General features: G+C 38.5%; 1 long non-coding RNA gene across 2 annotated transcripts in view; it reads right to left on the minus strand.

Moving 5' to 3' along the window:
• The window catches only part of LOC148214329 (uncharacterized), a 39,939-nt gene extending 20,355 nt beyond the window's left edge, over window positions 1–19,584 (minus strand). For both annotated transcript variants that reach the window (XR_015798273.1, XR_015798272.1), the window contains exon 1: window positions 19,470–19,584. This is a non-coding gene — a long non-coding RNA (uncharacterized LOC148214329). The remainder of the gene's footprint in view (window positions 1–19,469) is intronic.
• Between the last annotated feature and the right edge of the window lie 425 nt (window positions 19,585–20,009).

Raw genomic sequence — 20,009 nt, forward strand, 5'->3', positions numbered from 1 at the left:
TGTAAGCATATGAACACCATTGCTTTGGCACTGGAAGTGTTGAATTGCTTCCTTCATTGTTTGTAAAAAAAAATCCCCATTAAAGATTCTGGGGAGAAGGCTTAATATGAAATTTGGAATGCGGAACAAATCTCTTCTTGGATTTAGTAGGGATGTATTGTAGCCCTTCTTAGCGTTCAACTATTCATTACTGAACTCTTGTAGTATAATAAAAAGTAAGTTGACCATGCTCCAATAAACAACATGAAATGTTGACAGCATGGCTTTTTATAATAAAAAGACAAAAGTTTCTGGACCTATACAACGTTTCTCTATCCCATATTGGCACAGCACCTGGTTATATCAGGCAACACATTGCCAAAATAAAATCTTCACATTCAAGTAGGACATTTAGGAAAGATCTGTGGAGAGTCAGAACACCTGTTGGGCATCTGTGTAATCCCCAGTAAGTTTTGAAATTCACATCTCTGCTTTCAGCTGTTTATTTTTCTAATTAATTTTTTAAAAAATAAAACTAGGTAGAATAAGGAACCTGTTGAGCACTGAAAAAGGTGCATAGAGTTATATAGATGTCCATGGGCATTCTTGTGCTTATTCTAAATACGACTTCACCAGAACTGATGAAAATAGCATTGGTTCCATAATGACATAATATATGTCATGATGTCATCATGCAAATGACATGAATTATGTGATTGGCAACAGTCATGTGATACACACACACACCATAGACACCCATTATAGATCTGAAATCTCATATATTTGCAAGACCTCTGCCTGAGGGTATCTACCTGTCCTATCCAGTTGGATAAATGGACTATAACGGTATGTGGGAAAGACCTTGGGAAACAGGGCGAAGAGATGCTGCCTAGGGAATGGTCAGATAAGAGACAGCATAGCCCACAGCTGCAGTGGGCAGAGCAAGAGGCTCAGAAGGGACCGTTCCCTAAGTTGTCGGGCTGTAAAGGAGACAGCAGGAGAATTGTATTTTCAGACTTGCAAGATTCTGTCAAGGTAGCTTTACAATAAAGTAGAATTAGTTTATCTGGTCAAGTTTCCTGTCTGGTCTACCTGGTAAGGCTGACATGAACACACTCCAGATATCTTTTCTTACATATAGTCATCTAGTGGGACCTAGGAAGTATACTTTCACCATAGTGGTCCCTGCCCTTTGGAACACCCTTCCCCCTGGGATCCCTCCTAGTCTTCTGAAAGGCCTTCCCACAAGTGCTGGGGTACAGTGAGACTAAACCCAGAAAAGTGGGATGCTAATGTGTGGGGGAGTGCTACTTTTGAGGCACCGGGAGTTTTGATTATGGTTTTATGTTTTTATCATTTCTTTGTGGGCTGCCAAGGATTATAGTACATAAGATGAGTGGCCGTTTAAGTTTTTTGAATAAATTAATATTGTTTTGATTATGACAGTCTTCTTCCCCACAAACCTTCTTTCACCAATATTTCTGGCATCCTCCTTCCCTATCCATACAAAGGCTCCGCTCTATTACCTGTAATAAATAAAATAAAGTAATAAACGTGGAATATTTATTTATTCCATCCATGCATTTATTTATTACATGTCTAAAGCATCCAGCAGCTTTTGTTCAACCATTCTGTGTGTAAATGTCTCTGATTTCTAGGAGAGAGTTTTCAAATCTGCAGATGAGTCTTAGGCTATGACTCTTTACCCCCACCCCCTCCCCAAATTAGTAGTTGATGCACAACCTAGTTTGGCATTTCAGGAATGAACTCCCAGTAACATTTTTCTTCCCATGGGAGAATTAGAATCTGGGGGGGATGGGGAGAGATATAGGAAACATATACTGTACAATCTTCTATTTTTAAAATAAGTGTTAAACTGTAAAAATATCCTGTGCACTTACAATAGCATGGGGATCATGGTAGAGAAGCTTCTTGTTTCTCCAGCATTTCCTGGAAAGACCAGGAATTACTGATGCCACAGTCAGTTCAAGAAGCGCTAAAGAAACAGAAGCCTCTCTACCAAAAACATGTGGTACGCGGGCCATTTTTTACAATTGGAAAACAGGATGGAAGATCCTCAGTCATCTTATACATTAACAGCAACAACAAAAGTTAATCCAACCCCTAAATGGCTAAACTTCCCCATTCCAAAAATCTGCTCCAAAAATATACAATGTTATCTTTAGATGCTTCTCCCTGTCTGTCTGTCTGTCTGTCTGTCTATCTTTGTTCCTTAATATCTCTGCATTTTCTCTCATCAAATTTTTCTATCATTAAGACAGGAAATATAAGTTAGTGACCCTTACTTATGTTTAGTTTTGGGGGGAAAGAGATTGGGTTCTAAAGTAAATAAAAAATGTAAAGTATTTCAAATAAACTTAGAGTACATCTACCATTAACCACCCACAGCTGAGTTCATTTCTAAGATGAAATCATGGTCTGTTAAAAACATGTTAAAAGAATTAAGCATAACACACCCACAAAAAGGAATGTTCTGACTTTTACCAACTATTCCAAAAAGCAAAGTGTTAGGATATGCTGACTTAAATGGAATAATTGTCATCTCCAGATAAAGTTTGTATGTATATATTCAGTAGCTAAATAAAACATTTAAAGTCACATCCATCTAAGATAATTAATTGTGCTATCATGTTGGAATATTTTTGAGAAATAAATTCAGGGTACTTTCCATTTCCCATAATTCCTTTGGAAGTGTACTCAACTAATAGATGTTTCCATATTTCTTGTAAAATAAAAAGCATGCCCTTCTGGAGGCTTCAAAGAGGCCTAGTCTTCCAAGGCTCCTGGATGAGTGCCATTCCTTATTCTGATGGCAATTCAGGCCTTGTTGAAGCCACAGCTTGTGGGCAAAGGCATGTCATTCTTTGGGATTCCTTTCTGAATAGCTGCTTTTGCATTCACTGAAAGTCCTGTGATGAATACTGCTGCAGGTAAAGTAATTTTGGATGGAAGGATATGCAGAAGGAGCAGATGGGAAGTAGCACAGAGTGGCAGGAAACAGATGGAGCCTCCAAAATACAAGCTGCTCTTTGACCTAATTCCAACAGGGCTTTCCCAGCATTGGTTTTTCCATGGTCCAATTCCATGCATTTCTGGTAAACATGGCATTATTATGCAGTTCTTGTATGGTAGTTATTGTATTGTTATTCCACTTCCGTAAGTTGCTCTAGAAGTACCAGGATCATTTGGAGAGGAGACAGAGGACTGTAATCTGGAGATTCCTACTGAGGTCCTTGGCCAGCAGTCAACACACAGGACAAAGTGTCCCCGTATTCCTCATTTCTCTTGAGAGAGAGACCTCCCTTCAACATCTTTAGGTAATGACTGAAGTCATTCCAATTATAGGAAATACCTGGGAAAGGAGCTTCATGATTTATCTTTAACCCCTTTTTGTTTTTCCCCACAGGCAAATGATGCTTAACTAACTATTGTTTCAGACCTTTCATTTCTGCTTTCCTTTTCTGCTCATTCCCAGCTCTCCTGATGAATATTAACTATTTTTTCTTTTTTATTATTAATATTCCAGGCTCCCCTTCTAGGTTTACCAAGTTTCTATAATGTGACAATGACCGTTTTCAAATTTTGGCTTTGCCTCTTCTAATGTTACTTGAAGGTAGATAGTAAATGAAATGGGGGTGAGAGGGGTCTGTAACATAATGTTTGGGAGATTACGTTACAGATATTCTTTCTTCCCTGCTCCTACAACAACAGATGCTCAAGATTCTGTAACTATTGAGTAAGCAGAGTCCTTCTTGAAATGTTTTTCAAGAAGGGGGTGGGGGATTGCTTTCTTACTGTTTTGGCTTTCCTGCAAAGTTGGGGCTCCCCAAGTCCCAGTGCTCCTGGTTGACCTTGGTGCTGTTTGTGCTCTACAGCTATTTGAAGGGATTTTGATTAAAACCAGATGCTCTGTTCTTGGGGTAGGCATGAGAATGGCAAACCTACACTTGCCATCCAGAGTCTAATTCAAATGGGGTACCCTCAGTGAGGAGAATACAGACTAGTATTCAGTAGATCAAACAAGAACAAAGACAAATTAGTCCAAGTCCTACTTCAGATATTAGAGGGTGAGAACAAAAGGAAGTTGGGTTCCAACAAGCAAAGGATTAATAGGCAGGTCTATCAGCCAATCAAAATGCAAGGGAAGCCATAACAGAATCTCACAAGCAGCAAACGTTGTTTCCAGAAATGAGCTGCTCTCCAATAGAGAGTTGTATACTGAAGGTTGTAAATATCTTCCTTTACCTCATCTGTGACTCCTATGTCTCATGTGGTTGCTTTTAAACTTCAAGGAAGTGGTAGAAAATCTTTAATTAATCTTCTATATGCTGTCCGCTTTGGTCTCTAAGTGCATGTAGAACTGATACACACCAGTCGCACACTTGACAGTATTTCCATAAGTGAAAATATGTAATAATCCACCCCACCCCACCCCACCTCAGATCATAGTCTCCATATTTGGAGTACAGATGTATGGAGCATGGTTGGCTTGTTTTAAGTCCCTAAGATACTGGAGAGGTATAATCACTCAGCTTATCAATACTGGCCATACTGGATTAGATTGGTCATTGTTCCAGAGTACAAGACATGGAATAATAGATGGACATTCCCAAAAGCAGATTCCATCTGAATGTTAGGAAAAACTTCCGAACGTTAAGGCAGTTCGACAGTGAGACCAATTTGAGGCACTCTGTTTTAGTTGATATGTACAAGAGGGGTTAGGCAGCTGTTGGGGTCTTTTCATTTGGATTCCCGTGCTGAGCAAGGGTGGCCTCATTTGCATAAATGGCCCCTCCTAATTCTATTATTTGAATGTGATTCAGTCACAGCTGCTTGCATAGGTATGCAGATGTGTGTGAAATGAAGAGAGAGGGGCAAGAATTTATTTGAAACCTACATTTTTAGAAAAATTTATTCTTTTATATTAATGATGTCCCTCCCCCAAGATTATTATGTTATTGCTTAGTAATTTGCCAAATGTTATTCCATGCTTCAACCAAATTATCTAATCACAATATTATTTTATTTATCTAACAGCTAAAGCAACATAATCGCAATTTCAGCACAGTTAAATGAAATATCTACATGTGTCTGCAACCCTATTCCAGTCTTTCTTTCTAATTTTTCTCTTTCCATTCCCATCTATATTTACTAAATATTTATCCTAGGAAGGTAAAAAGAGAGTTTCCACTTTGTAACCATTCCAAAAGTCTTGCAATCCCACAGCTGGAATGAATGGAATCCCCTGATCAGAAATGTTTTGAAAAACAGACTGCTGAATTCTTTTAGCAGAATGTTATATGGAGCTTTGTATGATTGCAGAGTGAATGATAAAATAATTAAAAACACTATTGACCCAGTAACTCAAATTACTAAGAAAATAGCACATTCCTGCTGATCAGAACAGTGGAGAATGTGTTGGCGAAGATCTGTTTGACATGAGCTTGTCTGGGGTGTTTTCAAACCATCTATTTTAAGGCATTGTGTTCCAGAATTTCATTCATAGCAGTGGTTTAATATGAGGATGGGAACTCCATGGATTCATGTTTCTAGTCAAATACCAGTGGTAAGCTGAAAATGTATCTACCTTAATAGATAATTATGGGTGACACTGAGAACCAGTGTGGTGTAGTGGTTAAAAATCAGGAGACTGTGAGTTCTAGTCTTGCCTGGGTGACTTTGAGCCAGTCACTTTCAGCCCTAGGAAGAAGGCAGTGGCAAGTCACTTCCAAAAACGTTGCCAAGAAATGGCACATATGGGCTTGTCCAGGCAATTGCCGGGAGTCAAGTCTGACTTCAAGGGACACCCCTCAAAAAAAGGGGGGTGACTACAATCCAACCTTGAGCGTGTGGGCTGGTACTACTTCCCCAGAAATGTAGTGACCTCATCTCTGTTTCTACCATATAGCGAAATTCACAGCAAATCGGACAAATGTGCAGTGTACTCAGATCCTATTCAAATTCTGAAGTCATGAATTCCCTTATGATTTCAGCATCCTTTATTTTATCCTTTAGGAGGTCAAGCAATCCTTTCCCGTTCTTCATATTCGTTATCTAGTTTACAAGAGGTGGACAAAAACAGAAGGAAGGGCAACTTATTTTCTAAAATTAAATCACATTTATTATGCTATGACATATGTAGTTGACATAATGTATTCATAAATTTGCTTTTTCATCTTAGGTCTAGTTAGTAGCAGGACATAATTCCAGAGATAGTATGGAATCTTGAAGCTGTAAATTAGGATTCCAAAGGCATTCTCGGGAATCAAGTTAGCACTGGAGGCCAGAGCTTTATTTTACATCACGGCAGTTTCCCATTTTACTTTAAAACATTAAAAATAAAAACTAGGCATTAAGGAATCTGCTTGCACAGAGGCACTTGGTTTCTTATTCTTGCCTGAGAGGATGCAACCCTTGCATTTAAACAGGCTCCTGATCCTGCTTTAGCCAATGGAATTGCCCAACTTATCTTTATAGTTCTGAAAGTGAGCTGAAGGCAACAAAGCATTTTTTTTTTTTTTTTGAAGGGACCTTCCTTTTGCTTTTTTTCTCTGTTTCCTTTCTGGGGACAGATAGATAGGAGAACTCATGTGATGTATAAAATTACTGTTTGTTTGTTTTTTTAATATAGATGAATGCTTTATCCTTTCTTAGAAAAGATCGATGTGTGGACAAGACAGAAATTATAACAGTGAGGTCAAAAGAATGTGAAATGATCCGTGATAATTACCTTAAGGTTTCTCATGCCAGATCTTTAGAAGTGAGCATTGCCAAGAAATCCCACTAGGTAGCTCCACTTTGTAAAAACAACCCTATCCTTTGTTATTAAAAACTAAGCTAAAACAACATGCCGTTTTAAGAAGCCAAGGAATTAAACCACCTGAGTTGTTCTTGCAGGACAGATAGATTTTAACATTACTTCTACACTTGTAAGAAACACATGTGGCTTGTAAAATGTTGCTAATAAACTCCAAGGCCATCAGTTTAGTACTGGAAAAAAAAGTACCTTCCTGTCTTGCAAGATCATTTAGGACAGAGGTATATATAAGAGGAAGTCGTCTAGCACAATAAGAAGCCCAGACATATAAAAGAGATCAACTCCTTATCACTGGTGCCAAAGACAACTGTTAGTTTAAGCAGAAATATGTCAAGCGCTTCACTTCACTCCATTCTAGGGCCAGGTATGAGGCCCAGAATCTTTGGGTCTGGGTGGGGTGGGGGGAGCACAGCCCACACCTAATCACGAACAGATTTTTTTAAAAGCCAATGTTCCATTTGTACAATATCTAAAAGCTAACAGGACTGCGATATTTCAGAAACATTTCATTTTATATATTTCCTCAACAGGCACATTCATTGTCAGGAAATAGCTATTATTCAGCATTTAAAAAAATCATCTGTCTCTGTCTGTCTCCTTTTCCTCTTCTTTCAGGTTAGAATGATTATCCAGAATAAGAGGGAGTGTGAAAAGGAAGCCGGGAGCCAAAAGTCCTCAAAGTTGGCAGTTATGTAAACACTCAAGAGCCACTCAGCTTCAAGGCCTCAAGTGCTGGACAAAGAATCCATTAATTCAGGGGAAGAGGAGGAAGAATAAGCCATAGGTCTGAATCACTATTGGTATAACAGGCACTTGAAGGTCCACAATGGCAATGGGCAATCAGTTGCTTCAGTTGGCTTCACTCCTGTTTGTGGTGATGATTTTGATCTAGACAAGCCATCCTGTGAGGCCAAGGACTAGCCTAAGAATTCAGTGAAGCCACAGAAGGTCAGCAGGTCTGTGCTTTACATACAAATCCTGGTCAAAAGACCCTGACCGAGCGAGCCCTCAAAAGCCATTGGATCATAATGTCTAGGTTAACAATTCCATCAGAGGAGTCCTAAAAGTGATCAGAAAGGTCAAGATGGTGGCCATAACTGCACAATTGAACTCTCCTCCTTTTTTAAGGGCATTGTACCCCAAAAGAGGGGCAAAATAGTATGGTCGTGACTAAAATCTGGAGGTTTTTTTATGCCCTCCCCATGCAGATACCCCTGAATAATATTAATGGAAAACCATTTCCAGCACCATGTATGAGTGAGCAAACATTGAAATTATATATAAATCATGAAATATAAATCAGTCATTTTATTTCTTCCCTGGAATCATTGTCTTGTTTGGATCAGTTCATCAGCAAGTGCAGCGTGCTGTATGCAAACAGAGGAGCCGTTAACTGAATCTCCCTTAGCACTTCTCCCATTTTTCAACATGTTAATGAACAACAATGTGTTAATTGGGTCTTTCTTTTCAAATTGTTCCCAGGGCAGGGTTGAAGATAGGTAATAAAGTTAACTGACTAGAATTAATTGGCTCGAGTTCATATACTGGAGTTGTAGTGTGTCTGACAAAAACTGAAACACAGAGTTAAAACTCCTGGATGGCTGAGTATTTCCACCTCATGTGAAATATCCTTCACACATTGCATGGCTACTAGCTTTTGGGGAATAGGCATTAATCTGGTGAGATATCACCCTCAAATCTCAAAGCTTGTGTCTGTAATTTTATTAATAGCCCATCCTCAGCCATGGAAATCCATCAAGCGGCCATTCACTCTCTCCCAGGTCACCCAACCCCACAAGGGTTGCTGAAATGAAGGGAGATTCTCATGCAAGTCACCTGAGCTCCCAGACAAAAACTGGAATATAAATCTAATAACAAATTATTTATTTGTATTGGTGGCTTAGGCCAAATTGTGCCCCGCTATCTTCAATGGGAGCTTAATATCTGCCTCCCATCCAAGTTTTAAAACACAATCATCCTAAGATATTAAAAAAAAGTTCTTTCAATTTATCTACTATTGAGGTACTTACATAATTTGTTTTCAGAAATGGTCAATATCTTTCCTACATTTCCTATTGGTATTAATAATTTTGGAAATTCTGTGCCTGAATGTTTTATAGTCAGCTGGTTTTTGTTCCTATACAAGGTTGCAAATGGTATTTTCTGGAAGAGGAGGAGGAGGAGGAGGTATACAGCTAAATTTGTTCTTCATGATTTCCATATCTTTAAAAGTTTTCCACTCCCCTCCCAAAAAATGATGATCCAACTCTCCCAAATAGAGAAAAAGTGTGTGTCTATCAAAATCTAAGCAACATAATTTCTTATTACTGGAAGCAATTGCTTTTTTTTAATGTACCGTAATATTTTTTTTATTTGGGAAAACTGAAATCACCTTCTTGTGAGTATCTGTGTAAATATCGTGTTTTTTTCTTATATGCAGCTATTTATTCTCTGCATTAAACAAGTCCAGCATTTATGCCTTTAATTGGAATAATAACCAGAAGACCCTGAAAAATTAAAAACAAATTTAGGGAGGATCGCATTTTAATTAGCTATAATGTGGTCAAATATTTCCAATAGCAAAATTCATATTTTGTTTGTCTAATGGGAAGAACGTAACTTTAGTTCCTTTGTGATTCTTATTCTGATATATTTTAAATTGGTGATTTCATATTTAGTCCTGACATTTCTTGGAACATTTTCTTGTAATACTGTTCAAACAGATCAACTGTGACTTGTAGTACTTTAATTTTAAGCCAGCTCTTTCTCAAAAATTACGTGGACCATTCTTCAAATTGGCAATAACTTTAGAAAGAGATGATTACATCAATAGAATATAATGTGCAAATAAATGTTTTAAGTGAGTATGCCCATACTAAATCCTTACATGACTGAGTCTATCTAAACTGCTATAGAGACTACATCAGTTACAATAGCAAACAGAATTAAAAGTATATTTGATTAATTAAATTAATAACATAATTTTCAAAAACTTAACTAAGACTCTTTATAGGGAAAAAATAATATTAACATATCAAATACTTTGAAAGTCTCCAGTGACAGCAATCCACTGGTCTTTTAATAAAGATTATGTAGAATTATATTTCTAATATGTATAATTAATAGATGGAGGGATGGAGGGATAGATGATAGATAGATAGATAGATAGATAGATAGATAGATAGATAGATAGATAGATAGATAGAAAGATAATGTGCCATTAAGTTGTTGTTGACTCTCAATGATCACATAGATTTTCTCCAGAATGTTCAGATTCCAACCTGGCCCTTCAGGGTCTTCCATTGCTGCTGTAACTGAGTCCATCCACCTTGCTGTTGGTCATCCTCTTCTTCTCTTTCCTTTTACCTTTCCCTGGATGATAAACTTCTCAAGAGAGCTAGGTCTTCACATAATGTTTCCAAAATATAATTTGAGCCTGGCCATTTGTGCCTTGAGTGAAAATGCTTGGTTGGTTTGTTCAGTGATCTATTTGTTTGTTTTCCTGGCTATTCGTGGTACTTAAGTATGTCCAATATGTCTAACAGAGTCTGCTATTTGGCAATGAGGTCTGTTTGATCTGCAGAAAATAGAGTCAGGGCATTTCCCTTGGATCCATTCTGAGATTAATTACATCAATATCTTTCTCTGCAATACAGTGTTGATTAAATACTATATTTTAATACAGTATTTAACCAGCAATCTCTATGGTTCATAATAGCTGTAGTTTTATAAATCTATGATACATAAGAGCTGACTGTTTTTTCCTGTACTAATTTTCTGCTGCAATTTGAGATCTCATCAAAGTTCATAGCATTTATCACTTCTCAATTTCATGAAATTTCCTCTTTTTTTTTGCACGCAGTGCTGAGAGCTTTAGCCAATATTTCATTGTCTTTTCTCAACTGTGCTTGAGTTCTTTCTTTCTGATGTCCAGTCTTTGTTGATGTTCTTTGATGTCTTTGACAGATCCCAAGCAAATTTGAGTTATCTCTTTTCTTTCCAGATCTCTCAAGGGAACCATGAGGTGCTTGTGAGAAGTAAGATCAGAGCTTTTTGTCTTGATTTAGGGCTTCTTTTTTGCTGCATTTCCCCCTTCAAACAATTGATTTATCACTGGTTGAAAATTCTATAAGCATCAGCATTTGCTTTAGAAGTGCAAAAGGTCAGCTGTCAAATTAAGCCACGATCTTGCCTGACTGCCAACTATGTCTTTCATAGTTTTCTATGGGCTTCCCATGCCCATAAGGTGAGCATATGTATGCATACACAAACACACACACCACACACTCAACTCTGGGGGGGGATGACACTTTCAAATAAGTCAACAAACAACTTTATGGAGGAAATTGTTAGAACAGATTCATGTATGAATCTATGTCCCTATTGTCTCCTTTAATTAATATATCCATATGAGAAATGAGGACAAAAGTCTTATATGGAGACCATATTTCCCAAAAGGAAGAATGTTAGTAGCTTAGAATACCTACATTTGGAATATGAAATTACAATTCTGCCCAAGGAAGAGTAGCCATCTAATATTTTTGATCAAAAATACACTGTGTCTTTGGTGAGTTACTCATGACCTGCTTCCTTGGCTTGCGGGGGAGGGGGGTGTCTCTGCAGCCTTCCTCCTCTGTTTCCTGCCTCCCTTCCCCCTTCTAATTTATCATGTTTTGGTTGCCTCTGATGATTTTCTGGAAGAGCCTGCTCCTGTAAGTTCCAACTACAATAAAGTCCTCTTAAGGAAGAAGAAAAATGTCAGGCAATGGCTCTGTGACCATTGAGTTTGCAAGGAACATGACTGTCAAGTAAACTGAACTTGTTCTGTGTAGTATGTGCACACATGTATGCTTAGTTTCCAATTTCTCAGGGCTGAAAAGGTTGTCTAGCCCAACCAGCTTTCTCCAATATGTAGTCCTCTAGATAGCAGATTGGTGGAAGGAGTAGATAAAACAATTTTATGTAAGGTACAAACACAGCAATACATGTGTGAATTGCCTTTCATAATAATATTGGGACAGAAGATGTTGCATCCCTAGAAATGGGGGGAAATCCTCTTTTAGAATATAATCACCTTATGCTTATCTTCTAAAGTCTAATTATTATTTTTACTGTTAAATGATTTTCTTGGTAGCACCTTGGCATGCCCACATCAGTAAGGAATGATGCTATAAATACATCCTATCCTGAGTTAATCTGCTGAGCCATTTCGTGGAGCAGTTCTCCAAGTATTTTTAGGTTGAGAGGCACCATTTTCCAAAAATCCAGCACTGAGTAATACCAGTGTGAGAAGTTCATTGTTTTCATGTTGTCCTGCTGATAAGTGACGTCTGCATGCCAAGTTGGTGGTCTAAAAGCCTCTGATCCAGCAGAGTTGTATGTAAGTTCTTGGGGCTCACAGGATACACTTTATCATTGAATTATAGGAGATTTTCTTCAAATTAATAAAAAAAGAGGAGGAAGAAAAGAAGAGGAAGAAAGCAAGTGAAAAGGATGGAGAAAATTTTGCAATTCTGTGCAGATGCCAGGATCAGAGGCCACTAAAACAAATCACATTTGTACATAGATCAGATTGATTGAGTCAAAGCTTTATATTTTCCAAAACCAATCATAGTACCTCTCATCTGTAAATAATCTAGAAGTAGTCTTGGTAATGACATCCATCCTGAATAGCTGCTGCTAGTCAAAGGAAACTGGGGTACAGAAACCAACAACTCAGCAGCTGGTTTGCTTAGGAAACCACAGATATTTTTCTCCATTTTTGTTTCTGCATTAATTCTAACCCAGACTGAACCAGGTACAACCGGGAGAATCCCTAGATGGCCCAAGTGACTCAGCACTCTGGAAACCGTTCAGGTCTTTTTTGCTAAAAAATACTGTGTTTTTAAAGTATTTGAAACATTTGTTTTTGGAAACGTTATGTCTCCAAATTTCAAAGTGGGTGTTCTCTGCCCACATGTCTATGGATGAAATTTCTTCCTCTTCCAATCCATACACATAGACTTCCTCCCAACTGCACAATATGAGGCAAGATTCTTGCTGGCTTGATTTATATCAGACGTATCATGTCAGGAACATGGGACTAGACCTGGATATTGTTGACAAAGTGCAGGTTAGCACAAATGTATAGACACAGATTCTTTCAAATTCATAGTCTCAATCCAAAATTCCTTTTAAAATGCAATGGAATGAATTAATACACACTTCTGCAAATAAGAATGCTTGGTTTTTCACAGTTTGCTATCCTTCCCTTCTTTTCACAAAGGCATCTGTGACCTATCAATCATGTGTTCAGATAAGGACATATACATGCACCCATGCAGATAATCAATGCTATCAAATTTAATGACAGGCGTATTTATCTCAGGATTTAGAGGAAATCAAATATAGTGGTCAAAGAAACTCTCTCAGTATTCAGAATGGTCCATCCATTCAAAAATGAAGCAAATGTTTATTGACAGAGGCATATGTTCCTTAACCTTCTAGGATCTTGCATAAATTCCATTGTGTAGAATACTCATGAAAGAAAAACCATCACAAGGAAGAATCAAAAACTTGGGGCTGAATCCTTAAATCTTCACTGTTCAGCTTCCTCCACCATTACTGCAGTTTTAAATGGCTAAGTTTCATGCACAACACTCAAAATACACTTTTCCTTTTCCGTGTTTGTGGTCTAAATATCAACCCCGCATAACTCAAAATATGAATTTACCACTTTCTAGTCTTTGTGTACTCATGCTCATTTTCACACATAAATGATGTTCAGAGATGTTATTTTATATATCAGTGCCTTAAAGCTGCATTTCTAAGCATGCTCACTTAAATTTAAGTCTTACTGTACTCAATTTCATAGCAAGTGCTTCTGGTTAATGCTGACCCCAATCACAAGCACGTGCAGGATTCCTTTCCATTATATTATTTACAATAAGTTGTATTGCGAACTGCTGTCCTAAAGAAATTGATCAACAAATAGTGCTGATTTCTTCTGGGGCTTCTAGTCTTTCCTACAAATTCCCAGTGAGATGTATGTCAACAATAATGAAATTCACCACTCACACCCTGAGCAAAAATGGAGATAAAGCTGGGAGGATTCAATTGCATTCATTCTTAAGATGGAGTACTTGTACAAAAGGCTGTGGAATAGCATTTAAACTGCATGATTTACAAATGTAGTGATTTCTATCATCTTCCATCCCTTTGCACAAATGTAGAGCTTTTTTGGCCTGACCAGTTTCTTCCTAACTGCCTGGGTGACCCAACCCAAGGTTGATTTCAAGAAGACTGAAATCAAGTTTAAAAACAATTTAAATAGGCTGTAGATCGGATTTAAGAATACTTTATGTCTGGGAGTAACGTGGCAAACTTTGTAAATTCCCATTTGCCAACAGTGTGGTTTCATCTTTGGAAATTATGCTGGGGAAAGCGGTTCCTGGAATAATAGCTATGAACCTGGCAATAATCACTGGAACTGATTGCATCTACTTAGAATCTGTTCACTCCTATTTACAGATCAGAAAAAATGCATAGAAGGAATTCATGCTTATTCCATACATGGTGTAGTGTTGACTTCATGTGTTTAATTAACACCATGATACTCTGGCTGAGTCTCATTGTTCATAAGCAGAATTCCTCTGAATACGAGATGCTGGTAATAAACAAAGGGGTTTAATGGCCCTGAACTACATGAACTTTGAGGATATTCCTGTGCTGCTATTGCTTGCAGTTAGGGGGGAAAAAACTGGTCTGCCCCAGCACAGCAATATTTAGTTTCTTGTGCTTATTATCCATTAGAAACTGGTTTACTTAGCATATATATTTCCATTTCCATTCTTGAAATCAATCGTACCCCATAAGAAAACTTAGAAACTTCCTCTGAAACAACTATTCAGAAGACTCCACAGGAGGGAAGGGAGTCAAAAAAGTGAAAAATGGCAGCTTCAAGCACATGATCACAGCCACCATCTTGACTTTTTTTCATCCCTCTGCAGATGCCCTTGCAACTGTCAGAAGCATTTTTAATGACTAGTTGACTAATGATTAATGACCTTCCCATCTTCATTCTGCATTTTTGTCTACCATTGTATTTTTTCTCTTGTATTTAATATTTTTTATCTGTGGTCTCCCAGAGTCATTGGGAGTTGGGCAACGTAGACATGTAATAAATAATAAGAATAATAGCATTGCATTACATTTAGTAACCCAATCATCTTGGCAGTCACCTGTAAGCTTAGGTGGCATTATCTCTGTATTAGTGATGGGAACAGGAAGCTAAGATAATAATGGCATGCATAAGGTGATCTAGAATAGTTTTCCCAAGCCTGGGAGAGGATTTGGGGAGTTGTAGTCCCAAACAAATAGAGGCTGTAGGCAGGGAAAGACTGTTCTGAAGCCATTTTAGTAATGAGTGGGTTTGATTTTGCTGCTCAGTGGAAATCTCAGATATCCATGCCAGTGGCCATAACCCTGAATACTTGACAAGAGAAGGCTCAAGTGTTCTACGTTCAAAGATACAATTTACCACACAAGCAGCTTTTATGAGTCTCAACCCCACTACATGTTCAGCATTCAAACCCAACTTGGCTTTGATGCCAAGACCTACCGTGTTTTCTGTGTTGATTTATGCTGTGGTCAAAAGCAGAGAAAAGCATCTACATTTTCATACCAATCGTGTATTTGCAGATGCTCCACTTTCTCGTCCTTCCAAGTAAGTTATCAGTGAGAGATGTTTTGAGGATTGTCATAGAGGCCCCTTGCACTTTACTGTTTAGAAATGTCTTCACCAAAATGAAGGACTGAAGAGACTAACAGGAATCCTGGGATCTGTCTGTGTCACATCAAGCTCTACCAAGGCATCATGCTGCTAACTTCTGACTCTTTTTCCTTAATTGATTTTTTTTTTCTGGTGAGAAAAATGATGGAAAGCACAGCAGTGGGAAAACACAAAAGCATTATGAGTGGGGGTAAATCACTGTCTCTAACAGGCTGTTTGTTTATTTGCAGTTTTTGTATACTAATTGATTGATTGATTGATTGATTGATTATGTGCCATCAAGTCGTTGCTGATTCTTAGCGACCACATAGATAGATTTTCTCTGTGATTTTGTATGCTACTACTCTCCAAAGACTCTGCACTTTAACAGCTAGCCTCAATTTAGAATTGATTAAAAGATTTGCACAAAGCGTATAGCACATGATTTTGAAAACATAGGATGGCAAAGAGCAGGCTCATTCCAATATTTTGTGGGCTCTGAGCAATGGACCTTGAACTTCAACTCTGATATATTGAGGACAACTGTGTAAGAGACAGGATTCAATTCAGTCATGGATTCTCCTTTACTTCATCCAGTATAAATATAAATAAATACAATATGGGACTCTTTCCTGATATCCATAATTTGCTGCCATTCTGCCAAATGATGGGACCAACCCTGCCAAAGAGGAAGGCCTCTTAGATCCTAGTTTTCCTCTACCTTTCTGTTGGCTTTATGTAGCCATTCTTTTCAGGCAGACTGATCACAGAGGGAGCTGTTGTTAATTGGCACTGTGAACAGTAACAAATCAGAGAGAAACCCCACTTTTTATTTTATCATGCAGAATCAAAATTCACAGTTCAACAGTCTCAGTCTAACAACGAAAGATACTAAAGAAAAAGAGGTTCAGGTGTGCCTGCTACACAATCCATATTTCAGACTAGGACCTGATTATTGTTCTTGCTGGACATTGTCCTAGAGTTACTCAGAAGTTTACTGGTCAAATAGGAGGCAGCAGGAAATGCCATCAGGATGGCTCCTTCTGTTTTGACCTCAGTGGCCTTCCGTATCCAGAGACAGACTAGTAAACAGAAAAATTTTCTAAGCAAACTTTCTCATGCTAGGAGAACCCTTCACAATAATCTGACGTAAAGTCCAGATCGGACTCAAGCGTGTTCTGCTGTGTGCTACAACAAGAAAGCCAACGTATGCTTTTATTTATGGGTTTAAGAAGTCATAAGAAAGAAAAGGAGACCAGCCACCTGCACAGATGTATCTTCATATGTAAGACCAATAGAGGAAAACTGTACACACCTACATCAGAAAAACCCTGGATTTTCCTTACAAGATTAAGCAGCTGGACTGATTATTCTGCCTCCACCAGTACAGTTCTTTTGGCTTCCAAAGAAAATGAACCTTCAATGTGCATGGACAACTATGCCAATGATTAAGTGGGGAAACTAAACTCCCCCATAAACCCAGTGGAATCTGCTGATTCCTAAAAATTAAAACCTAAAACATTAATTGTTGTTGTTTTTCAAGTATGCTGGCCCATAAAACTAATAATGCCGGCCAATGCTTAAAGGTTACCTTGTTTATATTAAAATGGGAACTGCAAAACCCTTTTCTTTTTTCCCTTGATTACACGGGCATAACTAGGGTTCAGGTTTGAAAAGGTACTGTGGGGGCCATGCCATATATTCATGTAGTCCTCAGCGAGAAGAATGGGATTCCACTTTGGTAGTACAAAGGATTCCATCGACATTTAAAACAAAGGAAATGTTCTAAATACATTTCCTCTTTGAAACATATATAATAATATCTGTCATTCTAGTCACTGAATTGTTTCATTTTAATTGTTTAGAGAAGAAAAGCAAAGCTAGTCTATCACTTCTGCTAAGTCACCCACTGCTTTTTTTCTTTCTTCAACAGTCATCTAGCAAGAGCCATTATACAGGATTACCTAACCCCTGGCAATCTAGCGGACACCTCAAAATGATTACAAAACCAAAAACAAATGTCCCCTGGCCTGTAAAAATGTTGCCTGGCCAGCCACCTGGTCATGATTGTACTTGTTGGGCAAAGGCTGTTTAAAATGAAAGAATTTCCCAAAATATGAGGAGCAGGCAGCTGAATCAAGCCAGACAGGGCCAGATTCAGAAAAGCAGTGGAGCAACAATGCGCCAATCTTGTGCCCTTGTCACTCATGTGCCTCTGAAGATGTTCCCTGATTAATTCCGTTTCCTGCTACTCACACCCGAGGACAGCCTTTTGTTCAAAATGATATGTAGCATGGCTGCTGTAGCTTTGCTTGATAGGCTACCATGTGCTCTTACTTCATCTGCTTGCTGACAGTTATGTGGGAAGGACAAGAACGTGAGGAGGTGGCAGACCAGCAGTTTGGTGGAGTAGAAACTATTTATTTATTCATTCAATCATTCATTCAATTTATATGGCTGCCCACTCACCAATCAACTCTTGCTGTTGTTGCAGTGAAAACATAAAACCCTGATGGCAGACAGTCAAAATAATGAGGAGAACAACCTGAAGAAGAAACCCTCAGGAAGCACTTTCTCCAGAGTCTCTTCAAATCTGTTGGTGCTGATATTTAAAACATTTCTTTGATTTTTTTTAAGAATGGAAGCTTGTGCTTGGTTTTTTCCCATCTCTCTCCGTTCTTCTTCATGTTCTTTTCTAGATTTGTTTGGCATTTCACCTTGCAAACACTTTCTGAAAAATCCAGTTTCTTCCTCTCATTTCTCCTGACCCTGATAATAAGATTGGCTATGCCCCTTCAGACTCTACAGCACAGTGTCAGAAATAACTTTTGGGCCTATGAGCATATTTGAAAAGTTGTCAATCTCTGGGGTCCATTAGCAAAATGGTCATGATGTAGCACTCCTTTCCCAGAAGACAGTCTTAGTAAAACTTAAGGTATAGTATCCAAAACCACAGATTTAGCTCCCAGTGATCAGAGAAGCTGGTGCTATTGAGAAGAACAGGTCATCCCTATCAATTTAAATATTCCTTTGCTTGGGGTCCACCAATATTCCTGAGTTTACCAAAAACAACATTAATGCACCTTTGTTATCTCCAAATTATCTGTCAATATGGATTAGCCACCTCCTCAGATCACTGGGCTGTCAAACCAAGGAATGTTCTGCTTCTATATGGAATCAGTTTTTTGTCCAACTAAGAAAGATTCAGCTTCAGTTCTATGCTTAGTCCAGGAGCATCTGCAGAGAGGATCAACAACATTAAGATGGCCACGACCGTGCAACTGAGGGTGAGCCCCAGACTTTTTTTACATGCATCACATGTGCAATGCATGAGAAACGGGGGGGGGGCGTTCAATTGCATGGTCATGGCCACCATATTGATGGTTTTTAACACACCCCTTCCCCCATGGCCATTTCTGGCTTAAGCAGGTCAAAACATAAATTAGAATGCCAAAGGGCAGAGGGGAAAATCGATTATTCTAACCCAGGAATTGAAATTATTGTCAATTACTATTCACAGAAACAATTATCCCTAGCAAGAATCAGATTCTTAAACTGCTTCTCTTTTTAACCCCTCTTCTACCCACATTGTATTCTTTATTTCATCAGACTGATGTTAATGCTGGTATAGAGAGGCGTTAACTTCTGCTTTTGTTTAGGTCCAGCACTTGAAAAATAGCAGGAAATGTTTGCCATCCAAATAATCAATATTCACACCCTGTACCCTTGGGTTGGATTATTGAGTCAGCACTAACTACTATAAACAACATTAAAACAAAAAAAAACAAAAAAAAGACCAACAGAGCTTTGGGGTGGCTCTCTTATTGTGTGGGAACCCCAGGCAAATTTCCTTCTGAAAGGTGTCTGGTGCTCACCGTACCTTTTCTACTCCTATATTCTCACCTCCAGACTTTTCCTTCTCCTCCAGGGCCTTGAAGTCTTCATTCTCCGAATTCTGCAACAGAATTACCTGCCAAAAGTCTCCAATCTCTCAGAGAACAAATTGTGCCATCTGGGGCTCAGCCAATTCTCACGCCTTCTGGAGGGAAGGGTGGAGACTGTAGTAACTATGTCTTGACTTACTTCCCTCCTTCTCCCTTGGGGCTGTAGTGAAATGCTGTGGTTGCAGAACGGGGGCCATTCTGCTTCAGCCTGTGAGTCGGCAAACCAAAAGACATCTTGAGCGCTATCTCGAGTGTCAGCTCTTAATCTAAGAGTGAATATCAGCCCCTCTGTGTGTAGGGGGTAGAATTACTGAAATCTTGCTTTCACAAGGCATGGTTTTCACATATGACTTAAGTGTGTATCAAGTGGGATGGAGAAATAGATGAAAGGGTTCTGCAGTTATATATTACAGCATTATTTCTGTGTCTCACTGTGTTAGGGTTGAATTTCTTCTTGCTGGACTAGAGTTTGGAGTTGGGTGTTGAACCAGAAGTCCCA

This window comes from Python bivittatus, unplaced genomic scaffold (genome assembly GCF_059951505.1).
Source record: "Python bivittatus isolate LINGU-HERP-01145 unplaced genomic scaffold, Pbiv_v1 ctg000570_np1212, whole genome shotgun sequence".
NCBI classification, from domain to species: Eukaryota; Metazoa; Chordata; class Lepidosauria; order Squamata; family Pythonidae; genus Python; species Python bivittatus.